This window comes from Schistocerca serialis, chromosome 1 (genome assembly GCF_023864345.2).
Source record: "Schistocerca serialis cubense isolate TAMUIC-IGC-003099 chromosome 1, iqSchSeri2.2, whole genome shotgun sequence".
In the NCBI taxonomy this organism is placed as follows: Eukaryota; Metazoa; Arthropoda; class Insecta; order Orthoptera; family Acrididae; genus Schistocerca; species Schistocerca serialis.
In genome coordinates this window covers 873,473,812-873,500,749 of record NC_064638.1, presented here as the reverse complement: position 1 = coordinate 873,500,749, position 26,938 = coordinate 873,473,812, and positions in this window count along the sequence as shown.

The following is a 26,938-nucleotide window of genomic DNA, read 5'->3' as shown; positions in this document are numbered from 1 at the left end:
GGATACAGCATTTCCGAGGTAGAGATGAAGTAGGGATTTTTCCTTAGGACCATTCCACGAGTGTACTGTGAATATTAGGAGTCCGGTAAAACATCTAATCTCTGTCATCGCTGCGGTCGGGAAAATATCCTGCAAGAACAGGACCAATGACGGCTGAAGAGAATCGTTCAGCGTGACAGAAGTGCAAACATTCCACCAATTGCTGTAGATTTCAGTGCTGGGCCGTCAACAAATGTCAGCCTGCGAACCATTCAACAAAACATCATCGATATGGGCTTTCGAAGCCGAAGGCTCACCCGCGTACTCTTTATGACTGCATGACTCAAAGCCTTACGCCTCGCCTGGGCCAGTCAGTACCGATATTGAACTGTTGATAATTGGAAACATGTTGCCTGGTCGGACGAGTCTCGTTCCACATTGTATCGAGCGGATGGACGCGTACAGGTATGAAGACAACTTCATGAATCCATGGACCCTGCATGTCAGCAAGGGACTGTTTAAGCTAATGGAGCCTCTGTAATGGCGTGGGGCGTGTACAGTTGGAATGAAATGGGACCCATGATACGACTCTGACATGTGACTATACGTAAGCATCCTGTCTTATCCCCTGTATCTATTCACGTCCATTGTGTATTCCGACAGACTTGGGCAATTCCAGCAGGACAATGCAACTCCCCACATGTCCAGAATTTTTACATAGTGGCTGCAGGAACACCCTTCTGAGTTTAAACACTTCCGCTGGCCCCCAAACTCCCCATACATGATCACTATTGAACATATCTGGATGCCTTCCAACGTGCTGTTCAGCAGAGATCTCCACCTCCTCGTTCTCTTACGGATTTATGGACAACCATGCAAGTTCCACGGTGTCAGTTCCCTCCAGCACTAATTCAGACATTAGTCGAGGCCATGCAGCGTCGCCTTGCGGCTCTACTGCGTGCTCACGGGGGCCCTACACGATATTAGGCAGGTGTACCACTTTCTTTGGCTTTTCAGTGTGTACAAACGATGTAGTAGAAAGCGTCAGATGCTCTTTAAGGCTCTTCGCAGATGATGTGGTTGTCTGTAACAAAGCAGTAACGCCAGAAGATAGTAACGATTTTCAGAAAGACCACCAGAGAATTGATGAATGGTGCAGGTTCTAACAGTTGACCCTGAACGTAATTAAATGTAACATATAGCGTGTACATAGGAAAAGAAGTCCACTGCTGTGTAGCTGTACTATTGATGGCCATACCATTGAACGCTGAAAACAGTATGTGCCGTAAAACATCTAAGAGGAACTGTCCAGAGCGACCTTAAGTGGAATGATTAAAAATAAATATCGGGTAAAGCAGGTGCCAGACTCAGATTCATAAGAAGGATATTTTTTTATTTTTATTTTTTTGAGGAAATGTAACTCATCCTCGATAGAAGTGGTTTATAAGGCGCTTGTTTGACCGATTCTTGAGTATTGTTCTTCTGTCTGGGATCCCTACCAGACAGGACTGTTACAAGAGACACAGAAAATCCAACGAAGAGCTGCACTTTTCGTCACGGAATCGGTTAGTCGTCATGAGAACATTACAGAGATGCTCAACAAACTCCATTGGCAGACGTTACAAGAGAGGCGCTGTGGATCACGGAGGGATTTACTAGTGAAATTTCGAGGGAGCACTTTCCGGGTAGAGTCGGACAACATATAACTTCCCCCACATAGTTCTCGCGTAATGACCATGAGGACTAAATTCGAGAAATTAGATTCGACACAGAAGCATACCGACAATCATTATTCCCATGCACTGTTCGCGTGTGGAATAGGTGTTTAGGGCTCAGTTAGCTGTTCGAAATGTACCCTCCGCCACAGAGGTTATTCACATGAGTGCAAAGAGAAATCCGTTAAGGGACGTCAATTCGATTAAATACCTGGGAATAACAGTTAAGAACAAATTAAGTTGGAACGATCACGTAGAAAACGTTGTGGGGAAGGTAAATCAAAGACAACATTTTACTGGCAGCACACAGAAGATGCAACTGGTCTACTAAGGAGACTGCCTATTCGAAGCTTGTGCGTCCTCTGCTAGAGTAGTGCTGTATAGGATCCTCACCAGATAGGATAGACGAAGGACATCGAAAAAGTTCAAAGAAGGGCAGCTCGTTTTGTATTATGGCGAAATAGGAGAGAGTGTCAAGGATGTGATAAGGGAGTTGGAATGGCAATCATTAAAACAAAGACTTTTTCGCTACGGCGATATATTTTCATGAAATTTCAGTCACAAATTCGCTCCTCCGAATGGGAAAAATATTTCGTTGGCGCCCATCTACGTATGGAGAAATGTTCATCGTAATGGAATGAAAGAAATCAGAGCTCGTACAGAAATATTTAAGTGTTCATTTTTCCCACGGGCTTTTAGAGAGTGGAACAATAGAGAAATAGTGTGAAGGTGTTCCAAGAACCCGCTGCTATGCACTTAAATGTGAAATGGAGAGGAGTTACGCAGATGTAGATGAATAAATGGGATTTCAGGAATTTATTAGGTTGAGCTACTATTTTTAGCTTGACTAACTATAAGAAAAGTTTATAATCAGATTCCTAAGGAGTATCTATCTACACATGCTACTTGCTCTAGAAAATGCAGCTCAGTCATGACAGTGTTTAGCAGACATCTTTCTGAATTTCTACTTCCTCTATCTAGATAATATTTTGCTGTTTTCCCAAAGATCAGCATTATATGAAAAACACCTCAGTGAGTGTCCGACAGGACACCAAACTACAGTTTCATAGTAAATGAAACAATAAATGTTTTGCGCAAAAAAAGAAACATTTTTCGGCCATACAGCCTCTGCTACTTGTATTTGTCCAATCAAAGAGAGCGGAAAACTCTTTTAAAACGTCCCAGGCCCAACGGTTTTTCAGCAGCTAAGAAGATACCTAGGATCGCCGACGCCTGTTGGGAGCAGCAGAGATACATTCACCACTGACACGACACAACGCCAGAGACCAGCAGCCCTTTCCGTGGACGCCAGAGATTGAACATGTCTTTGAAAAGATAAAAGCCAGCTATCAAAAAGCACATCTCTTGCCTCATACAGTCTGTAATGTTCCATTAGCAGTAGTGGTAGATGGCAGCTGGCATGCTGCCTCAGCAGCTCTCCATCAAATTGTTGAGAAGTGTTGGAACTCTTTACATTTTTTTCTCCTGGAAACCGACAGAGACGCAAACCGATTAGAGCGCATACAACCGAGAGCTGCTGTTTATTCGAAAGCTGTGAGGCGCTTCTGCCATTATGTTAAAGCTAGAAAACACTGACCATAAATCAATTACGCTTGATTTTAAGAAAAAGAGCACTGTTCTTCAGACAATCTCGTGAACTAGAGTTCATTTGTCAATTTATAATAGACACATAAGGGGAGCAGAAAATCTAGATGATGATTTTTTTCTCCCTGATTGGAGCCATCACTTGTACGACAACATCTATATCTATGCCTACATTTGTACTCTGCAAAACACTGCGGACTACATGACTGATTGTACGTCCAGTTGTACCAGTTATTAGGAATTCTTCCTATTCCATTCATTCATGGAGCACGGTAGTAATGATTGTTTGAATGTCTTCGTATGTGCTGTAATTAGTCTAACCTTCTCTTCATGATTTCTGTGTGGGCAAACCATATGTGGTTGTAGTACATTCCTGGAGTCATCATCTAAAGTTGGTTCTTGAATCTTTGCAAGTAGGCATTCTCGGAAAAGTTTACGTCTATCTTCAATAGCCTGCCAGCTCAGTTTCTTCAGCAACTCTGTAACATTCTCCCCTGGGTCAAACAAACCTGTGGCCATTAGTACTGCCATTCTCTGTATACGTTCAATATCGCCTGTTAGTCCTATTTTGTTTCTCTCCTGCTTTGCCTATGACTAAGCTTAAGTGATAATTGCATTTCACATCCCTAAAAATGTGTTACACCGATGTATTTGTATGAGTTTGTCGATTACAACTGTGACTCACTGATATTATAGTCATAGGGTACTACATTTTTTCTTTTTTTTAAGTGACAAGTTTACATTTCTGAACATTTAAAGCGTGTTACCAGCCTTTGTGCCGCTTTGAAATCTTATCAAGATCTCACTGAACATTTATGCTGCTTCTTCCAGACATTACTTCATTCTAGAAAACTGCATCATCTGCAGAAGTCTGAGGTTACTACTAATATTGTCTGTAAGGTCATTAGTATACAACGTGAACAACGGGGGTCCCAAAAAAAGTTCCCTGGGTACACCCAAAGTTACTCCTGCACAGGACTGTCAGCCTGCGTCCGAGATAACATGCTGCCTCCTCCCTGCCAAGAAATCCTCAATCTTGGCAGAAACTTCGCTTGATACCCTCAGGATCGTACTTTTGACAATAAGCGTAGTTGTGGTACTGAGTCAGATGCTTCACGAAAATCAAGAAATACTGCATCTACCAGACTGCCTTCGTCCAAAGCTTTCCATATTTCAAGCGAGAAAAGTGACAGTTGAGTTTCACTTGATGATGTTTTCGGAATCCATACTGTTTGGCATGGAGGTGGTCATTCTGCTCGAGATACGTCAATATGTTTGGCCTGAGAATGTATTCTAAGATTTTTACAACAAATTGAAGTCAGGGATACTGGACGGTAGTTTTGTGGATCAGTTCCATTAACCTTCTTGTACATTTGTGTGTCCTATGCTTTCTTGCAACCACTGGGCACAGTTTTATATAGAGGGATGTACAATAGATCATAGTTACAGTAAGGACTAATTCAGCCAAAAATTCCGTATAGACTCTGGTAGGGACTCCGCTGAGCTCTGAAGCTTTGTTCAGTTTTAATGATTTCAGCTGTTTCTCAACACCACCTTTCCACTGATACCAGTATTAAACTGGGTCAGTTCTTCTGTGTTTTCACTACCTAATAGAATATTTGAAAAAGGAGTTAAGCATTTCATCGTTTACTCACTTCGTATGTGAGTGACTGGACACTCACTGTGGTGCCATTAATAGCCTTTACATACAACCAGAATTTCTTTGGGTTTATTGAAAGATCGTTTGACAATATCCTGCTACGGTAGTCACTGAAGGATTCACACATTATTCTCTTGACAGCCAAATGCGTTTCAATTAGCCTCTCTCTACCTCTAGTCCTATGCTTTGTTTCGCACCTTTTATGGTACAGTAGCCACTGTTTCTTTATGAGTTTCTTTACAGTGACTGTATCCCACGGAGGGTCCATCCTAGAACTGTTCTACTGAGTACGTATCCATCCAGTGCAAGGCCAACTAATCTTTAAAACTTGAGTCACAGTTTCCCTACAAGCTAGACAAATACAGGGGTATATAAAAAGGAATTCAACAGTCCTCCAGCTTGCACAAATGCAGTTCATAGGTATCAAAACCCTTATTTTGTGTCGTATGTCTCGAATCAACGATAAGATTTGTGCCTGGAATTCTATGTGAACCAGTATTTGACCCCCTTAACAACTTTTTCCTTCCCAGGACAAAAGTCACCATTAAAATAATGACAGAGCAATTTGTGGCCAGCATTAAAAAAGACTGTCGCCAGTGGTCGAGAACGTGTGTAGTATGTCAACAGTGCAAAGTTGTCAGAAAGAAATCAAGCCATTGGGAGAATTTCCTGAAACAACAATCCGTATCTCAAGTGTATACGTAGATTTTGGGACTCACTTCCACCATCAGAGGTGTATCGCTATGTGTTTACGGCCGTTAATAGATACACACGTTGGGCAAAGGTGACGCCAGCCAGTGAAATCTCAGCGGAAACAACAGTAAAACTTTTTAATGCCTTGGATTTCCCATTTCGGCTGTCCAGCTCGTGTCACCACGGGTCGAGGACGGCAAGGGAACCATCGTCTGCGGATAATGATTACAAGTGTATATATTATTCTGCGACCTACCTATCATACATTGCCAGTGTTATGTTTTTTCTTTGCTTCCCTTTTCGACATTTCCTTATTTACTTTCGCTTGTCAAGGCGTATTTATGCACTCGCCAAAATTAAATGTTTATTTGATTACATGCGTATTATTGAACCTCTAAATCTTTGTTTAGAACGCAGGTAATACCCCTGTAGTTTGACTCATATTCATCAGACATACGGTATAAGATAAATTGCGAGAAGTGATTTGAAGTGTTTTTGGTAATTACATTTAATTACAGAAAAAGTGAAGGGCAAGTAAGGATTCCTTAGAAAAATTCAGAAAAGTTGTAGAAAACTGCTAGGCAAACCGCTTCATAAACCTTCGTTTGACTCTTTGTTCTTGGAGAGTGATTTAGAAATACAGTGGAACTGAGTATCGATTTTAAGAAACACTAATAAGGTAAGAATATTATAAATCTAAGTCATGGCGTATAATGCTAACCACATAAAAGGATCATCAAACTATTATGGTCGTTCCACAGGTGTTCAGTGGAAGCCCTGGAGAAGAAAAAATGTACAGTAGAACTGAGTGTCGAATTTAAGAAAGATTCAGAACATAAGAAGATTATAGAACTAAGACGTATCATGTAATGGTAAGCACCTAAAAGAACCACACAGGTGTTCAATGGAAGCCCAGGAGAAGAAAAATCATTCCTCTCATCATATACTGAAAGAATTTTTTCAAGAGTTCACATCCGATCAAGATCATAATTGATGTTGTTTTCAAAACAGATAGAGCCGATAAGAAACGCTTTTACAATTACGGAGATAAATAAAGCAATTATCTCTCTCACTTCCTCCGCACTGTACACCGAACTTCATATGCTGGACAGCAGCCTGCGTATCACGGGTTTAAATATAGTCGCACAGATAATCCAAATGTTAATTTTGTTACTTGTGATTAATCTTTAATGCTACTCAGGCATAATGAAAAACTGCGTTATAGTGTATGAGTTCATACAAAACTTGTTTAATAGGAAGTGAAGATGTTTCAAAGTTATTTTATCACTGTTTCTAAGGTTCTTTATCAATGACACTCAGTGTAATAACGGCAGTAACTCTTGGGAATGTATAAGCTCTCTTCCTTGCTAACCAAGACGCACACCACTCTGCAGCTTTATGATGAGGGCATTTTGGTTCGAATTTATGACTCACTGTCGATTCTTGTGGGGTATTATGTGTAAATGATGTACGCCACTGTTCTCAAGTTGTCTTCTTGCTAACGGAACTATGAAGAATCTTATTAGTCGCGGAAATAAAGTTATTCCGTCATATTTGCGAAAAATGTGATACATAAATAATACGTTACAGCTGTGGTACTGATAATAAAGGTACTAAATTAAGGAGGAGCGGAATATAAATCGCAAAATATGCTTTCCATGGTTTCACTGAATTGGTTAAGGTGAATTTTAGGATAATCCCTTTGAGAATCTGAAAATAACACAGTAATTTCCCTTCTTCTATCATTGTGTAATGTGAGCTTGTGCGCTTGTACTCTGTATCTGATGACCACATCCTTTTTTTTCCTTCCTCTCCTGTGTCAACCTCTTCGCTACAAAGTAGCACTTATAACCTATGTCATCAATTATTTGTGCATGTATTCCAATCTCTGTCATCCTCTGCAGTTTTTACCTTCTACAGCTCCCTCTAGTACCGTGGAAGCTGTTCCCTGATGTCTCAACAGATGCCCTACCACCCTGGCCCTTCTTTTTGTCACCATTTTCCATATATTACCTTCCTCGCCGTTTCTCGAGAGAACCTTGTTACTTACGTTATGAGTCCACATTCCTCAAATTAAGGCTTATGTGTGATACTGTAAGTAGGCTGTTTATGTTTTCTTTATGTAAGTAGGCTGTTTAGGTTTTTTTATTGGTAACGCCACCTCTGTATGAAAATCACTGGCTGTGCTGTGTGCAGTCTGTGGCTGCTTTGCATTGTTGTAATACTCGCCATTGTAGTGTTAGGCAGCTGGCTGTGAACAGCGCGTAGCGTTGCTCAGTTGGAGGTGAGCCGCCAGCAGTGGTGGATGTGGGGAGAGAGATGGCGGAGTTTTGAAATTTGTCATGAACTGCTATATTTATATATGATGATATCACGGTAAATACATTGTTTGTTCTCTATTAATATCTTTCATTTGCTAACTATCCCTATCAGTAGTTAGTGCCTTCCATAGTTTGAATCTTTTATTTAGCTGGCAGTAGTGGCGCTTGCTGTATTGCAGTAGTGGGAGAAACGAAGATTATTGTGAGGTAAGTGATTTAGTGATTTGTGAAAGGTATAGTTTAATGTTAGTCAGGGCCATTCTTTTGTAGGGATTTTTGAAAGTCAGATTGCGTTGCACAAAAAAATATTGTGTGTCAGTTTAAGCACAGTCGTGTATATTTGTTCAAAAGGGGACGTTTCAATACTACTAGACTTCTCTTGGCCAGGAATGCCCTTTTTGCCAATGCTAGTCCACTGTTTATGTCCTCCATTTCCGTGGTGAGTTATTTTGCTGTTAAGGTAGCAGAATTCCGTAACTTCATTTACTTAGTGATCACCAATCCTGATATTATTCTGTCGTAGTTCTTATTTCTGGTACTTCTCATTGATTTCGTCTTTCTTCGATTCATATACTTTATTCAGTAGACTGTTAATTTCTTTCAACAGATTATGTAATTCTTCTTTACTTTCACTGAGGATAGCAGTACCATCAGCCAATCTTAAGACTGATATCATTTCACCTCGAATTTCAATTCGCATCTGGAACCTTTCTTTTATGAGGTTCACTCAAATGAAACCTCGTCAGTGCGTTTACCTTTGCCTTACACGTAAGGTGGCACCAACTAACTGCGGGTATGGTGGCGCGATTATTGGTAGAGAGGCTGACGCGTGCGCACCGTTTGATGTTGCATAGCGCCAGTGTGGTTTCACGCCGAAGAGAAGGTGGTGGCTCAAGTTATCGTCCACTACCGAACATGCAGAAGAGTAAGCAGGAACAACGAGGAGTGATTCGATTTTTGGCGGCGGAGGGAGTTGGAGGCGGTGAAGGATGAAGGCTATGTACGGTGAGTACAGTCTGAGTCGTTCAAGTGTTGCGGAATGGCGAAAACGATTCCTTGAGGGGCGCGAGTCACTGGAAGACGATACTCGTTCTGGACAGCCTCATCGTGTCATCACTCCCGAAATGGTTGTGGAAGTGTATGCTTTAGTCTTGGACAACCACAGAATCACCGTGAACGAGATCCATCGCTTACTGGGTATAGCGTGAGCAAAGCCCACACCAGAATGCATCAACACTTAAACTTCTGAAAAATCCGTGCGCAGTGGGTTCCCCACCAACTGACCGCCGAACAGCGCAATACTCGAATGGCGCTGTCTTTGAGTCATCTGTAAAGTTATCACGGGGAGGAATACAGCTTTCTGTTGCGTATTGTCTCAGGTAACGAAACATGGTGTCACCATTTTGAACTGGAAAGCAAGCGTCAGAGCAAGCATTGGAAACATGCGACTTCACCACCTCCAACGAAATCGAAGGCCGTAGACACCAGTTCTGGTAAGTTCGCGATGTCCTTCTTTTTTGACCGCAGGTGTCCACTGCTTTTCGAGATCCTAGAACGGCGAACCACCGTCGATGCCCAGCGTTATCAAGCCACTTTACAGAAACTTGACGAGCCATCAAGACGAAACGCTGAGGCATGTTGTCCAATGGCGTTATCCTCCTGCATGATAATGCCTGACCACACACGGCCAATGCGGTGAAGACGACATTGCAGCAGTTTCGATGGGAAACACTGGACCATCCGCCGTATGTCCCGACCTTTCGCCATGTGACTTTCATGTGTTTGGACATCTAAACCAACATATGCGCGGACATCGATTCGCAACGGACGACGAAGTGCCTGGCTCCGACAGCAGCCTATTAGCTTCTTCAAGGATGGAATCGACCGGCTAGTATCGCAGTGGGATAAATGTGCCAACAGTTTTGGCGACTATTTTTGAGTATGTGTACCGTGTATAACTACATTTTTGAGTAAATAAAATCGTTACCGTTACTTACACTAGTGAGCGGGTGTTATTTGAATGCCCCTTATATTTCCGTCTTCGCTTCTTCCATATATAGATTGAACAGTAGGGGTGGAAGACTGCATCCTGTCTTACATCCTTTTTAATCTGGCCACTTCGTTCTTATTCTTCCACTCTTATTCTTCCCCCTTGGCTCTTGTACATGTCGTATATTACCCGTCTATCCGTATGGGTTACCACTACTTTTCTCAGAATGTCGAACATCTTACACCATTTGACATTGTCGAAAGCTTTTTCCAGGTTGACAAATCCAAAAAATAATGTCTTGATTTTTCCGAAGTTTTACTTCCTTTATCAACCGTAAAGTCACAATTGAGTCTCTAGTGCCTTTACGTTTCCTAAAGCCAAACTAATCGTCCTGTAACGAATCGTCAATTTTCTTTTCCATTGTTCTGTGTATAATTTTTATCAGCAACTTGCATGCATGACATGTTAATCTGATTGTGCGATAATTCTCGATCTTGTCGGCTCTTACAGTCTTCGGAAATATGCAGACAATATTTCTCCGAAAGTCAGATCATACATCGCTAGACTCATACATTCTACACAGCAAGACGAATAGTCGTTTTATTACCATTTCCTAAATTGATTTTGGAAATTCTGATGGAATGTTATCTATTCCTTCTGCCTTATGCGATCTTACGTCTTCCAAAGCACTTTCAAATTCCGATTGTAATACTTGATCCCCCATCTCTTCTACATCGACTCTGGTTTCTTCTTCTGTCACGTCATGATAACAAATCTTCCCCGTCATAGAGACCTTTAATGTACTTTTCCACCTATCGATTCTCTCCTCTGCTTTAACAGCGGAATTCCCATTGAACTCTTGCTTTTAATTTCACCGAAAGTTGTTTTGACTTTTCTATATGCCGAATCAGTCCTTCCAACAATCATCGCTTTTTCGATTTCTTCACATTTTCCATGCAGCCGTTTCGCCTTGGATTCGCTGCAGTTCCTATCTACTGTATATTATTCCTAAGTGACTGTATTTCAGCAGTCCTGAATCTCCCTGAGAATTTTTATACTTCCTTTTTCAATCGATCCACTGAAGTATTTCTTCTGTTACCTAAGGTTTCTTTGCAGTTATCTTCTTCGTACTTATTTTTTTCTTTCCAGTCTGTGTGATTCCTCTTTTTAGAGATGTTTATTCCTCTTCAGCTGAACTGCCTACTGAGATATTCATTATCGCAGTATCTATAGTCTCAGAGAACTTCAAACATATCTCTTTATTCCTTAGTACTTTCGATTCCACTTCTTTGTGCATTGTTTTTCCTCACCAGTCTCTTAAACTTCATCACTACTAAATTGCGGTCTGAATCTATATTTCCTCCTCGGTAGATCTTAAAATCCAGTATTTGATTTCGTAATCTGAGCCGAACCATGATATAATCTAGCACCAATCTTCCTGTATCCCTCGCCTTCTCCAAGTGTACTTTCTCCTCTTGTCATTCTTGAACAGAGTATTCGCTATTATTAGCTGAAATTGATTTCAGAACTTCATTTGTTTTTCTCCTCTCTCACTTCTAGTACCAAACCCACATTCTCTCATAACCCATACTGCTATTCATTCGCCAACAACCGCACTCCATCACGCCTGACAGATTATCATCTGCCTTTATATACTGAATTACGTGCTCAGTATCCTGGTATACTTTCTGTTTCTTCATCTTTAGCCTGCAACCTCAGCATGTATGCATGTACTGTCGTTGTCGGTGTTAGTTTGCTGTAGATTCTGAGAAGAACATTCCTGTCACTGGACTGTTCACACTAAGTCACACTTTGCTGTACCTTCTGCTGCTATTGAGATTAACCTATACTCATCTGACGAGGAATCGTTGTCTTCTTTCCATTTCACTTCACTGGCACCTCTATATCTAGATTGAACCTTAGCATTTCCCTTTTCAGATTTTCTGGTTTCTCTTCTACGTTCAGACTTCTGACATTCCACGCCCCGATAAGTAGAACCTTATCCTTTCGTCGGTTATTCAATCTTTTTCTCATGGTCAGTTCCCCCTTACCAGGTTCCTCCCACATATCCAATTGGGAGACTAGTCTGGAATCTTTGGCCAATGGAGGGACACGCGTCCCTTCGGTACAAATATGTGTTTTAAATGCAGTGGTTTGCATTGCCTTCTACATCTTCATGAAGTTGATCATTGCTTATTCTTCCACCTCTAGGGACTGTTTCCCACCCTAATAGCAAGTGTGTGCCCTGAATATCTGTCCGTCCTTCCACCCTCTTTGGCAAGGCTGTTGGCTAAATGAGGCTGACTTCTTATGCCGGAAGTATTCGGCCGCCCCTGCTGATGATTTTTATTCAAAATTTAAATGGTAGTGAGGTTCGAGTCCAGGATCGAAAAGTAACCAACGACGCTACTCCTAAGAATTTTATTTCATTCATTGTTTCAAGTGATATGTCACCTACAATGTTATCGAACAGCAGAGGATCTCTTCGTCTATTTTTTGCGCGCTGCGGTAGATTTATTTACGTCCATAGTAACTGCAAGTCCCTGCACCAATTGTTGATCCTCTGCAGCTCTCCTTTCACTTCGTTACAGCCTTCTGGTGTTGCAACCTTCTTTGGCTTCAAAGTCATCCACTAAATAATTAATACAAATTGTCAACAGTAACGGGCTATAACACTGGGTACTCTCGATATTACCTTTACGTCTATCGATTATGCTGTCTTAAGAACTGTAAGTAGGCTGTTCAGGTTTTTATATTGGTAACGCCACGTAGCGCTCTCTATGAAAATCACTGGCTGTGCTGTGTGCAGTCTGTGGCTGGTTGGCATTGTTGTAATATTCGCTAGTGTAGTGTTGGGCAGTTGGATGTGAATAGCGCGTAGCGTTGCGCAGTTGGAGGTGAGGCGCCAGCAGTGGTGGATGTGGGGAGAGAGATGGCAGAATTTTGAGAGCGGACGATCTGGACGTGTGTCCATCAGAAAGAGTAAATTTGCAATATTGGATATCATGAACTGATACATGTATGATGACTTTTGAACATTATTGAGGTAAATACATTCTTTGTTCTCTATCAAAATCTTTCATTTGCTAACTATGCCTATCAGTAGTAGTGCCTTCAGTAGTTAGAATCTTTTATTTAGCTGGCAGTATTGGCGGTCGCTGTATTGAAGTAGTTCGAGTAACGAAGATTTTTGTGAGGTAAGTGATTCGTGAAAGGTGTAGGTTAATGTTAGTCAGGGCCATTCTTTTGTAGGGATTATTGAAAGTCAGATTGCGTTGCGCTAAAAATATTGTGTGTCAGTTTAGTGTTGATCAGAATAAGTAAAGAGCTAAATGTTTGAGTACGTTCAGTTCTGCTCAGCTGTTTGATAATCAAATAATGTAAGAGATTTGTATGCATTCATTAATTTCTCCAAGGGGACGTTTCATATGTCGACCCTTAGCCGAGGCTACCTCACTGGAATCTTCGATTTTTTTCTTGTAGTTTGTGTAATTAGTGTTGTTGTTGTTGTTGTGGTTTTCAGTCCTGAGACTGGTTTGATGCAGCTCTCCATGCTACTCTATCCTGTGCAAGCGTCTTCATCTCCCAGTACCTACTGCAACCTACATCCTTCTGAATCTGCTTAGTGTATTCATCTCTTGGTCTCCCTCTACGATTTTTACCCTCCACGGTGCCCTCCAATGCTAAATTTGTGATCCCTCGATGTCTCAAAACATGTCCTACCAACCGATCCCTTCTTCTAGTCAAGTTGTGCCACAAACTTCTGTTCTCCCCAATCCTATTCAATACCTCCTCATTAGTTACGTGAACTACCCACCTTATCTTCAGGATTCTTCTGTAGCACCACATTTCGAAAGCTTCTATTCTCTTCTTGTCCAAACTAGTTATCGTCCATATTTCACTTTCATACATGGCTACACTCCATACAAATACTTTCAGAAACGACTTCCTGACACTTATATCTATACTCGATGTTAACAAATTTCTCTTCTTGAGAAACGCTTTCCTTGCCATTGCCAGTCTACATTTTATATCCTCTCCACTTCGACCATCATCGGTTATTTTACTCCGTAAATAGCAAAACTCCTTTACTACTTTAAGTGTCTCATTTCCTAATCTAATTCCCTCAGCATCACCCGACTTAATTTGACTACATTCCATTATCCTCGTTTTGCTTTTGTTGATGTTCATCTTATATCCTCCTTTCAAGACACTGTCCATTCCGTTCAACTGCTCTTCCAAGCTATTGTTTATTGCTAGAGCGTAATTGTAGAGAGAATTTCCTTTGTAGTGTAGGTTTTCATTGTTGTACAGTAAAACAGTTGTGGCATGCATGTATTTTCGTCAAGTATTTTGCAGCTGCGCTTGCAATCAACCAGATATTATTTTCTGTGCTATGTTAATGCGTTTTCTTATTTTTACTCTTCAAATTGTGCTTTTCTTGTTATCGTGTGAAATACGTGATAATTATGGCGTGTGAAAAGCGTAACACTAGGCTACAAAGTAAATTGAGAAACGATAGTGACGACGAAAGTAGCTTATCAGCACCACCGTGTAATGAATTACCAGACATTCAAAGTAGTAATTTGGTAATTGTGCGTAGGGAAATGGAGCAGGCGGCAAATAATGGTGTAGACAGTGAAACAATTGGTGAACAGGGAAGCATTATCGATCGATCGGTCGGCAACAGTTCGCCTCAGGATTCCGAAATAACGGGACACAATCTTGCAAATACTGTAGATTCAGGTTTTGCGTCCTCGCCGTTTTCTCAAATAAGTCAAGACACATTTTCAGCTTTTCAAAATGCGAATATTGCCGGTTCAAATACACTGCCGAATACCACTGAGAAACATGTTTCAGACACCAGTGCATTGTTATTACAGTTAATGCAACAAATGGGACAAAGGCTACAAAATTTAGACACAATGCTTGAACAAAATCAGAAACAAATGGGACAAAAGCTTCGAAAGTTAGACACAGTGGAACAAAATCTTCGAAAGTTAGACACAATGGAACAAAACCAGAGACAAACACAGCAACAGCTTCAAATGTTAGACACCACACTTGAACAAACACGTGAAGGTTTAACTGCTGAGTTACTTAAAATCGAATCGAAATGTCAAAAAGTCTGTAATGACGTAAAAACACAAATTTGTGAGCATATCCAACCTATTTTTTCGCGTCTTGAAAATGCATTACATAAGCAGCCATAAAGGAACTGCAAACTATTGTTCATGAAAATCACGACACCTTGCAAGCTAAAATTGACTCAGTTGCATCTACTGATTCAGTTATGCAACTTTCAAAAAGGCAGGAAAACTTAAAGGACACAGTAGATACGTTTTCAACACAAATGGACACTCTGAAACTTGATTCAGAAAAACACACTGAGGAAATTAGTTCATTATCGGAGAAAGTAGCCGAACTTTCGGATCAGTTCACTAACTTATCTACAAAGGTAGATGATGATCTGAATGACACAAGACCCGTAGCCTTCACTGACACAGAAGAGTATGAACAAATTAAGAAATTCAAACAAAATCAGAATCAAATTAATACACAACATAAAAGAGAAATCCGGGAAGTACAAGGTCAGTTGGCACAAGTAATACAAGAATTACATATTTCAGAGGAGACTCGCGCTCCAACACGGGAAGAGGGACTTAGAAATACGGAAAAGTCACAAAATAATAACACAGGGCATTTCGGAAATAGTGAAAGAAATTGGCAAGGCGTACTGAATTTTGAGATGGAACCGCCGACACGACGTTACCATGACCGGTATGCGACTCGCCGACATGATGATTTTGACTATAAGATGTTCATTACCACACGTAAATTCAAAACATTTAAGAAATCTGGCAACGACATTCATCCACAAGCATGGCTTCATCAATTCTCTCATTGTTTTCGTCCCAACTGGTCATTGGAGCACAGGTTAGAATTTATATGTGGCTACATAGAGAATGAACTAGCTGTAAGAATGCGATCGGCCATTCACGATTGTCACAGTGAAAGAGAGTTTTATCATGCCTTCCTCTCGGCATATTGGTCTCAAGCTACACTAGACCGAGTAAAACATAGCATCATAATGATGAAAGATTTCGAACAATCTGAATTTTCCAGTCTTGTGAAATATTTTGAAGACATGTTGCATAAGAATCAGTATCTTTCAAACTAATACAGCCCCTCATAACTCATCTGAATTTGCGTAATCAAATTGCCTGAACATTTACGGCATATTATTTTGGCAGGACGTTGCAAAGACGACATTGAAGCTTTTCAGGGACTGTTACAAGAATTGGAAATTGACACTGACGAACGCGGGACGCGAATTCAGGAACATAACAATTACAGGTCACATCCGTCACAATTCCGGGATGTGAGAAATAATAACTGGACACGACAAGGCTATTCTTACAACGCAAATCGTGACCAAAACAGATACCACCCGTATGACAACCGTTGCAGAGTATTAATAATTACAAGGAAAGATCACCTCTCCGCGGTAATGACTATAACAGAGACAATCAGTGAAACAGACAATATGGGAACCAAAATAATTATTATCAAGGAAGACAGAATAACTTCAGACGCAACGGTCCACCACGCAGTTACGACTCGTGGAGAAATTCTCCACCACGCGACCCACAAGAAAAAAATTACAGAAACTACCGACATGACGACAGACGATATAATCTTAACAACAGACCAAAATTTAACCAAAATTTGCGTGGTTCAAACAGGGCGGGAGCCTCTCGACAAGGTGAATTTGTAGAAGTTAGATCTCCAAATCCCAGCAACGACGCGAGACAACAAAGAGACAGACAATGACTCGCACCGCAGGCAGCCACGTGCGCCGGCTGGCTCAGAGAAAAATAACATAGACGCTAACCTTGAGAAAATTTTTAGCATACCTTACCGACGTATACCACATGATAATTGCGTTGAAGTTGAAACTCTGCGTACTAGGAAGAGTAAAGGATTGCACCACATTTCACATGTAAAACCGTTTATTGAGAGATAATCTGTTTTTTAACTTAGTCTTTGCCATAAAATCTTTCACTTCACGTTACTAATATGCTTTGTCACACTTAGAAACTGTTAACATGAAAAAATGTTTTTTAAGTTAACTATCCAGTCAAGAACCTAGGGAACTTATGTAGACAGTAATTAAGAACGCATTTTTATAGTGAACAGACGACACAGTGTTGTTGTGTCTACATTCTTCCTTGTTCGTTGCGTGGTTACGTAACGACTATAAGGCTTACATATTTAGAACATATACCGGTACTGCTAATGACATTGTAATGCAACATTTTGGTTTACTTGAAAATACATTATGGATTTAAAGTGCTTTCTGAGAGATACCAGATGACACAGTGGTTAGTTTTTCAACTGCTACACGATTATATCACGACGCTACTAATGAGTGACACAATTTATATTATTGGTTTTGCGCTGTATCTGTTTTATATCTGCTTTGTTTTTCCGAACTCTTCTGGAAAGGAAAACATGTTTTAGTAGTAACTTTTGTGGTATAGCTGCAATAAGACAGCCTTTTACATAGAACAACAATACATTACAGTATAGTACTTTCTTGATCACTATAATGTACGTAATAACTACGATATCTATACGCATAGCATTTCACTTTGTTTATTACGCGGTAAGTACATTGACTTCTACAGAACTTTGCTTACAGACGGCTGTAATTACGACTCTTTGCACATTTTTTACCCTTAAGTAATGACAGGGATTATCTTACAACACGTCGCACAGTTTAGCGCTACAGTACACGTATTTGAGTGATTAATTTTGTACTTAAAACATTTATTTTTAAAGATTTTTGAATTACAATGATACAAAGGTTTTCCGTGATACTTTTCATTCCATTGCTGTAATCTGTAACCCCTGAGGGTTTAATTATATTAATCCTCAGGGGGGTACACGCTTACTTTGTGTACCATGTGCTTGGCAAGCACAAGGAGCCATAGCTAATATGGTATTTGGTTATACAACTTTACGCATTGATACCATATTTCTCTAACACATAATTACACAGCTATCTGATCATTTAACTGAGAGAGACAAACATTTTTTTCACTATGTCAGTGACACTTTTTTACGCAATTACACAATTGTATAACTTCTCAATTATGTAATTGTATTTGGTATGGGATCATGATCTTTAAAGTACGTTTGAGGTAGATGACACTATTGAAACGAGCAGAGAATTTTTTTTAGGTTTTAAAATTATTGCAGAAAGCTATGACGTTTTTGAGATTTGACTGAGGTGTTATGATATTATTACGATGACGATGTGTATTATACTGTTGAGGCATGTTTATGATCAATAAGCTGATGCTATATGAGGAATTTGATTATGCTAGTATTTATTATGATGAAATACTGAAGAAGTGTCGACGAATATATGTGTAATAAAGTAAGGAATAATGAGTAGTTGTTAGGGGCTCTGATTTGTGAAAAAGGATGTTGGCAACCAAGAATCGTACTTTAAGAGTTATGAAATCTGTGTAGATGCATGAATGTGTCACAATGCAGGCAAAATTTTTTGGACACTGTTATATTTATAGGATTTTGTTTCTACACATTTGTAACGCAAATTCTCGATCTGTGAAATTTTTTATATAAGACTGTCACTGTAGCACAAACTGCTGTCGTAAATATTTCGGTAAGAAAGCTAAGTGACCTTGATGTAATGCATTATGGGCGCCCAGCTGTACCAGTCGCCTGGAGAAAACGCCATTAGGTGAAGAAAAAAGAGGCCATTAACCTCGCTATTGACATTTCTTTGTAGAAAGCATTTCAAATAAGGCACGCTCATACTTGAAATATATGATTACGGTTTTGAGCTCATACTTTCTGATATTTACTGAAATGCCTAATGAAATGATAAGAAATATTTTATGTCTATACACCTGGTTATGACTACTGTCTTTCTAGTTGAGAGATTTTTTTTTACTGCCTTATGAAATGTCATATGGCTAGTGAATGATGTTTGATGCTTTGCTTTGTATATATATTTGCCTATTTTGTTTAATATCTAGTTTCTAGCTGCCATGCAGCATTGGTTAAAATAAAATTTAATAGCTGTACTAATGTAAATATTTTCTGTCTACAGATCCATTAAACTATAACTTTATGATCTACTTTCTTAAAAAAGGGGAACACAGATAGACATTTCCCTTCACAGGAATTGTATAAATAATTTTTTAACGATTTGGTAACTTGTCTGCTAGAGTAAGTTATCGTGATGCATCACTCTAGTGTTAAGATGTGACATAGGTATTAGACATGGCCATCTTTACTGTAATATTTTTTCTGCTTGAGCTTTGTCATGTTTGGGTATAAGTTATAGCGTTTGCTGCTGCTGTTTGCCAGGCATAGTGCTACTAAATTTCACTTTGTATTTTTCTGTTAAGCCAGTTTTACTACTGACTTACTTTTCTTGTTGCTGCACATTGGCTCATATTAGTTGTAATGTTGCATTTGCTTTGCTAATTTAGATATGCTGCTGCTTGCTTCGCCCATTTGCATTTTTTGTTATTGCTGTTTCTGTTAATTGTTTCGTGCTGTTGCGTTGCCTCGTCCCTTAGTTTAGCATCTGAGCTCAGTAGATTTAAGATAGCCCTAGAGGGGGTAGGCTATATAAGAGAATGAGTTGCGATGAATTGGAAGAAATGCATTGAGAAGTTATATGAAAAAGATTTGGGCCAAAATGAGTAGTGTGCAATGAAGAATAATTATTTTGAAAGGGGATATGAACAAAACAGTAGGGTTTAGGGTCAACAGGTATAGATAGGACTTTTTGGGAATAATGATGAATGAAGGGAGATCTTCAAGAAGGAAAGAAAGTTTTGTTTGCAAAATACTGCAGTAAAATAAACCCTGTCCTTTCCTTTTGTGTTATTCTGCTATGTGTTTGTGTACTCTAGTGTATTTGTGTTCTTCCTGTCTTTATGTGTTTATCTGATAAGAGTTATGTTGTAGAATTTTTCTTATATATGTTAATTTTCTATGTAAAGATGTTTAGACATTATTTATTCTGCTCTGTTTTAATGCTCATGTGTGAAATTAATGTTTCGAAAACTATTCTCATTATTCTATTTATTTACTTATGTCATAATTCCTGTAACACTGATGTGCATGTTTATTTCTATTCTTTTGTAAAGCCTGTATTACAACAAATGTTATCTGTATTATTATTTTTTTAATGACGTTTTCTGTACCTTTGTGATTGTATTCTCATGTTATAAAATTGTAATTGACACCAGTTCATCAAATTAAGTAAATTGTAAGCATTCATTTCAGTGCACACATTTCTGTTGGGCATAGTATATGCACAAAATGTGAGAAGTTGGAACTGTTATTGTTTGCACATGTGTTAATAATTCAGCAAGGGGCTGGTTAACAGCATTGTTGGTTCTAAGGACAATTCCAGAAACTTTGTGAGTGCACAAGTGGTGGTTTATGGACTTGCTATATTGTCCCCAAGGCTCTTCGATGGTGATTGTGCACCTGCACACTCACAACAGATGGCTGCTAGCCATCTCTACAAGGACTGCAGTGGGTCTGCACCTCTGGTGGCCCACCAGGACTACAGTGGGTCTGCTCTGTGATGACCTACCTACCAATATTCTTCAGCTTCGACTGACTCTGCTGTGGGTTTGCTCTGTTGTGGCCCACTACCTGTCTGTATGTCAAGAGTCAGCACTGTCTGTCCGTTGGAAGGACAACACTACTTCTTCAAGACTGCATGGAAATCCACTACTTCCGTGTGCATTTTCTTTTACTGCTCAGACTTTGTAAAAAAAAAAAAAAAAAAAAAAAAAAAAAAACTGCCATTACTACTGTCCTACTGTGACAAATGATCAGGACTGTCATTATGAGAAAATTTTAGCTTTTGACCAACATTGTATCAATAAGTTTGTGCATCTGATATCTTGGTTATTTTAATTATGAAAAATTTTAACAAATACGTATTGGCCACTGCCCAAAACAATTCGTAAAATTTTTTGTGGGGAGTATGGGGGCTATGTAAGTAGGCTGTTCAGGTTTTTATATTGGTAACGCCACGTAGCGCTCTCTATGAAAATCACTGGCTGTGCTGTGTGCAGTCTGTGGCCGGTTGGCATTGTTGTAATATTCGCTAGTGTAGTGTTGGGCAGTTGGATGTGAACAGCGTGGAGCGTTGCGCAGTTGGAGGTGAGGCGCCAGCAGTGGTGGATGTGGGGAGAGAGATGGCAGAATTTTGAGAGCAGACTATCTGGACGTGTATCCATCAGGAAGAGTTAATTTGTAATATTGGATATCATGAACTGATATATATATATATATATATATATATATATATATATATATATATATATATATATATATATGATGACTTTTGAACATTATTAAGGTAAATACATGCTTTGTTCTCTATCAAAATCTTTCATTTGCTAACTATGCCTATCAGTAGTTAGTGCCTTCAGTAGTTAGAATCTTTTATTTAGCTGGCAGTATTGGCGGTCGCTGTATTGCAGTAGTTCGAGTAACGAAGATTTTGTGAGGTAAGTGATTCGTGAAAGGTATAGGTTAATGTTAGTCAGGGCCATTCTTTTGTAGGGATTATTGGAAGTCAGATTGCGTTGCGCTAAAAATATTGTGTGTCAGTTTAGTGTTGATCTGAATAAGTAAAGAGCGAAATGTCTCAGTACATTCAGTTCTGCTCAGCTGTTTGATAATCAAATAATGTAAGAGATTTATCAGCACAGTAATTCATTAATTTCTCTAAGGGGACGTTTCAGAACGACATGTTGAATTCTACCTGCAAGGACGTCCTGCATACAATCACAAATGTGGTACCACACTCGGTAAGCCCGTATCTTGTTCACTAAACGACGTTGCGAAATTGTACCGAATACCTTCCGGAAATGAAGGAAAGTGGCATGATACCTTAGCATGTTTCTCTGTCATTCTGAATCTCATGGACGAACAGAGTGAGCTGAGTATCCAAGATCTGCAGCATTCTTGTTGATTTTTAAAGAAGAGGGTTTCTTTCTCCAAGATCGTCAAAATGCTTGACAATAAAACACGTTCGATAAACCTACAACTGATGCCATATAGGCCTATAATGATGTGCATCTGTTCTACGACCTTCTTTGAATGCGGAAAACACCTTGACGTTTGACAATAGCTAGGTACCCTTCATTGCTCCAGTGCTCTTCGACGAACTACTGCTGTAAGGGGAGCAAGTTTTTTGTCATAATGTCATCCGGCCCAGTTGCCTTTCCAGTGTTGAGCAGTGTCGGTTAATATTTATTCTGCGAGCGCTTGTCTTAATAGATGACATTTCGACATCAGTACGGTGACTGAAGGAGCATTTTCCGCGGTGAAACAATTTCGGTAGACTGAATTCAGTACTTAGGCTTTCTGTGTATCGTCTTCCGTTTGGAGCCAGTATAGTTACTGAGCGATTGAATAGATGATTTCGATCCGGTTACCAACTTTACATCAGACCAAAACGTCTTAGAATTTTTAGTTAGGTCGTTATGCAAATTTTTACAATGAAATTCATTGCATGCTTTTCGAAGCGCTCTCCTCACTCTCCTTCTGTTTGTCTACTAGGTTAAGCCTTTGCTTAAATCTGAGATTAAGCTGTCTTTGCTTTCGCAGCAAGTTTCTAACACGGCTTCTGAAGCACGGTGGGTCTTTCCGTACTTCCATCCCACACAGTCTTCCTTGGGACATACCTGGTGGTTATAATTAAAGTGCTGTTACTCACAGATGTCCAGTGTGGACTGTAATTATCGCATGGCAGCGAAACTTGGGAAGTATTTTAATGTGTAAATGTCTAACCGATTTACACTGTGAGAAACATTAGTCCTAATTTTGACCGCCAAGTGCAAATCTGGCGCTGTGAATGCAAGAAAGACATAGAAACGCTTCCATACGGGTTAGGAACGGAGAGTCCACTGAAAGACAAAAGAAGCAAGTGAGAAAGGCATAATATTGATTTAATTATTAACCGCCGCTTATACAATTTGTTAAATATGAGGATTGGAAACGTCGGCGAGATACTGCATCCGCAGATCGGCGTCATCAACAGTTGCTCCGACAGTTTGATGGAATCTCAGTAACGCGTTCCTGTCTGTAACAGCCTTCAGATGAGGTACAGACCGAAGTCTCATGGACATCAGGTGACCTTGAAGGCTTTGCATCTGGAAGAACCTCCAAAGCGCGGACAGTTACGTGAAGCAAATCTTCCACTGGGCGAGCGCCTTGAGATGCTCCCGCATATTGCACGAAAACAGTCGTTTCCTCAAAGCTGCGCTCTTCCAAAGTAGGAACTGCATGCCGTACAAGATTATCTCGATAACCTGCAGACGTCACGGGACATCTGACAGGCCCTCTGAGTGTGTTCTCTTCAAAGAAGAACGGACCGAGAATAAAGATTCTTGTGATTCCACACCACACAGTCACATACGGCGCCTGCAGTGGTTCTTTGTGAATGACACGGGTTTTATCAGTACCTCAAATTCACCTGTTCTGTGTATTCACTGCAACCTGGTGCGTAAAATTTGCCTCGTTAATCTATACAATATTGCCCAGTCACATGTTATAAGCTTCGATGCTTGCCAGAAACCGAAGATCAAATACAGAGCGTTGCTGCGGGTTATGAAGGTTCAGTTGCTGCAAACAAAATTTTCCGCACTGTTGACTATCGGATGAACCATTCTTGACACCGTACGAGTCCTAGCACTACTGGGGAACGTCCTGCACCTTCCAGATGCCGCACCACCCTCACCAGTGTTTTCGAATTTCAGTATCGCGTTCTGTAACCGGGCCTCTCCTCACACCTTTCAGTCGGCGTTACTCGATCAGTGCCGCACTATAATTGGTGTCATTCACAGAAAACGTTCACCAACAGCACACTGCCAGCTTTACTCTTTGTCTTCCTCATCTTCGTTCTCAGAGCTGCCTATAGGATGTTGACAGGTTAGATGCGGTACTCTGTGAATTCTCTCTTGTCACGCTTGCCAACCAAACTTTTTCCTTCCTCTCTTAACATTCCTTGTAATACTCATAATCACAGATGGCTGCCTACTCGACGTTAACTGACTAGAAGATTTCGGGTCTGTTAGTTGTTACGAAGTCTAAGACATTGCCTTTCCTGCTCCAAGTAATTCTCAGACAAGATATTCAAAATGATTATTATACTGGAATTCGTTTCTGCGGCCCCAGTTTTAACTGCGTGATTCTCGCATTATATAGATTTCGAGGTGTAGCCTCCCCCCCCCTCCGTCCCCACCCCCCTCCGTCCCCTCCCCCCCACCCCCACCCATTACAACAGCATGATCAGGAAACTTATTCATGATTTTCTGCAGCTGAACTCTGAAATGCGTTGGTACTACTACAGTCACAGACTCAGATGGTCTATAAAACCAGCCTATTACCGTGTGTGATATACCTTAATGCTTCCTTTTGCTCAGACTATCTCACATTGGGGATCTTGCGATAAGCTCTCAATTAAGAGTTCTTTAGGGCAATAAATAGGCTACAATCACTGGCGCGTAGGCTATCTCGGGTTGTACACCACTGGCCAATACAATTGCTACACCAAAAAGAAATGCAGATGATAAACGGGTATTCATTGGACAAATATACAGGGTGATTCAAAAAGAATACCACAACTTTAAAAATGTGTATTTAATGAAAGAAACATAATATAACCTTCTGTTATACATCATTACAAAGAGTATTTAAAAAGGTTTTTTTCACTCAAAAACAAGTTCAGAGATGTTCAATATGGCCCCCTCCAGACACACGAGCAATATCAACCCGATACTCCAACTCGTTCCACACTCTCTGTAGCATATCAGGCGTAACAGTTTGGATAGCTGCTGTTATTTCTCGTTTCAAATCATCAATGGTGGCTGGGAGAGGTGTCCGAAACACCATATCCTTAACATACCCCCATAAGAAAAAATCGCAGGGGGTGAGATCAGGGCTTCTTGGAGGCCAGTGATGAAGTGCTCTGTCACGGGCTGCCTGGCGGCCGATCCATCGCCTCGGGTAGTTGACGTTCAGGTAGTTACGGACAGATAAGTGCCAATGTGGTGGCGCTCCATCCTGCTGAAATATGAATTGTTGTGCTTCTTGTTCGAGCTGAGGGAACACCCAATTCTCTAACATCTCCAGATACTGTAGTCCAGTTACAGTAGCACCTTCGAAGAAAAAGGGACCAAAAACTTTATTGGCTGAAATGGCCTAGTCAACAGCGCCTCAAGCGAAGAAATGTACAACTAAATGAAACTTTATAGCTCCCTTAATTCGCCGATAGATAGTGCTTAGCTCTGCCTTTTGTCGTTGCAGAGTTTTAAATTCCTAAAGTTGTGGTATTCTTTTTGAATCACCCTGTATTATACTAGAACTGACATGTGGTTACATTTTCACGCAATTTGGGTGCCTAGATCCTGAGAAATCAGCACCCAGAACAACCACGTCTGGCCGTAATAACGGCCTTGATACGCCTGGGCATTGAGTCAAACAGAGCTTGGATGGCGTGTACAGGTACAGCTGCCCATGCAGCTTCCACACGATAGCACAGTTCATCAAGAGTAGTGACTGGCGTATTGTGACGAGCCAGTTGCTCGGCCACCATTGACCAGACGTTTTCAATTGGTGAGACATCTGGAGAATGTGCTGGCCAGGGCAGCAATCGAACATTTTCTGTATCCAGAAAGGCCCGTACAGGACGTGCAATATGCTGTCGTGCATTATCCTGCTGAAATGTAGGATTTCGCAAGGATCGAATGAAGGGTAGAGCCACTGGTCGTAACACATCAGAAATGTAACGTCCACTGTTCAAAGTGACGTCAATGCGAACAAGAGGTGACAGAGACGTGTAACCAATGGCACCCCATACCATCACGCCGGGTGATATTCCAGTATGGCGATGAGGAATACACGTTTCCAATGTACGTTCACCGCGATGTCACCAAACACGGATGTTGTAAACAGAACCTGGATTCATCCGAAAAAATGACGTTTTGCCATTCGTGCACCCAGGTTCGTCATTGAGTACACTATGGCACGCGCTCCTGTCTGTGATGGAGCGTCGAGGGTAACCGCAGCCATGGTCTCCGAGCTGATAGTCCATGCTGCTGCAAACGTCGTCGAACTGCTCGTGCAGATGCTTGTTGTCTTGCAAACATCCCCATCTGTTGACTCAGGGATCGAGACGTGGCTGCACGATCCGTTACAGCCATGCGGATAAGATGCCTGTCATCTCGACTGCTAGTGATTTTTTGGTCATCAGTCTACTGACTGGTTTGATGCGGCCCGCCACAAATTCCTTTCCTGTGCTAACCTCTTCATCTCAGAGTAGTACTTGCAACCTACGTCCTCAATTATTTGCTTGACGTTTTCCAATCTCTGTCTTCCTCTACAGTTTTTGCCCTCTACAGCTCCCTCTGGTACCATGGAAGTCATTCCCTCATATCTTAGCAGATGTCCTATCATTCTGTCCCTTCTCCTTATCAGTGTTTTCCACATATTCCTTTCCTCCCCGATTCTGCATAGAAGCTCCTCATTCCTTACCTTATCAGTCCACCTAATTTTCAACATTCGTCTATAGCACCACATTTCAAATGCTTCGATTCTCTTCTGTTCCGGTTTTCCCACAGTCCATGTTTCACTACCATAAAATGCTGTACTCCAGACGTACATCCTCAAAAATTTCTTCCTCAAATTAAGGCCGGTATTTGGTATTAGTAGACTTCTCTTGGCCAGAAATGCCTTTTTTGCCATAGCGAGTCTGCTTTTGATGTCCTCCTTGCTCCGTCCGTCATTGGTTATTTTACTGCCTAGGTAGCAGAATTCCGTAACTTCATTGACTTCGTGACCATCAATCCTGATGTTAAGTTTCTCGCTGTTCTCATTTCTACTACTTCTCATTACCTTC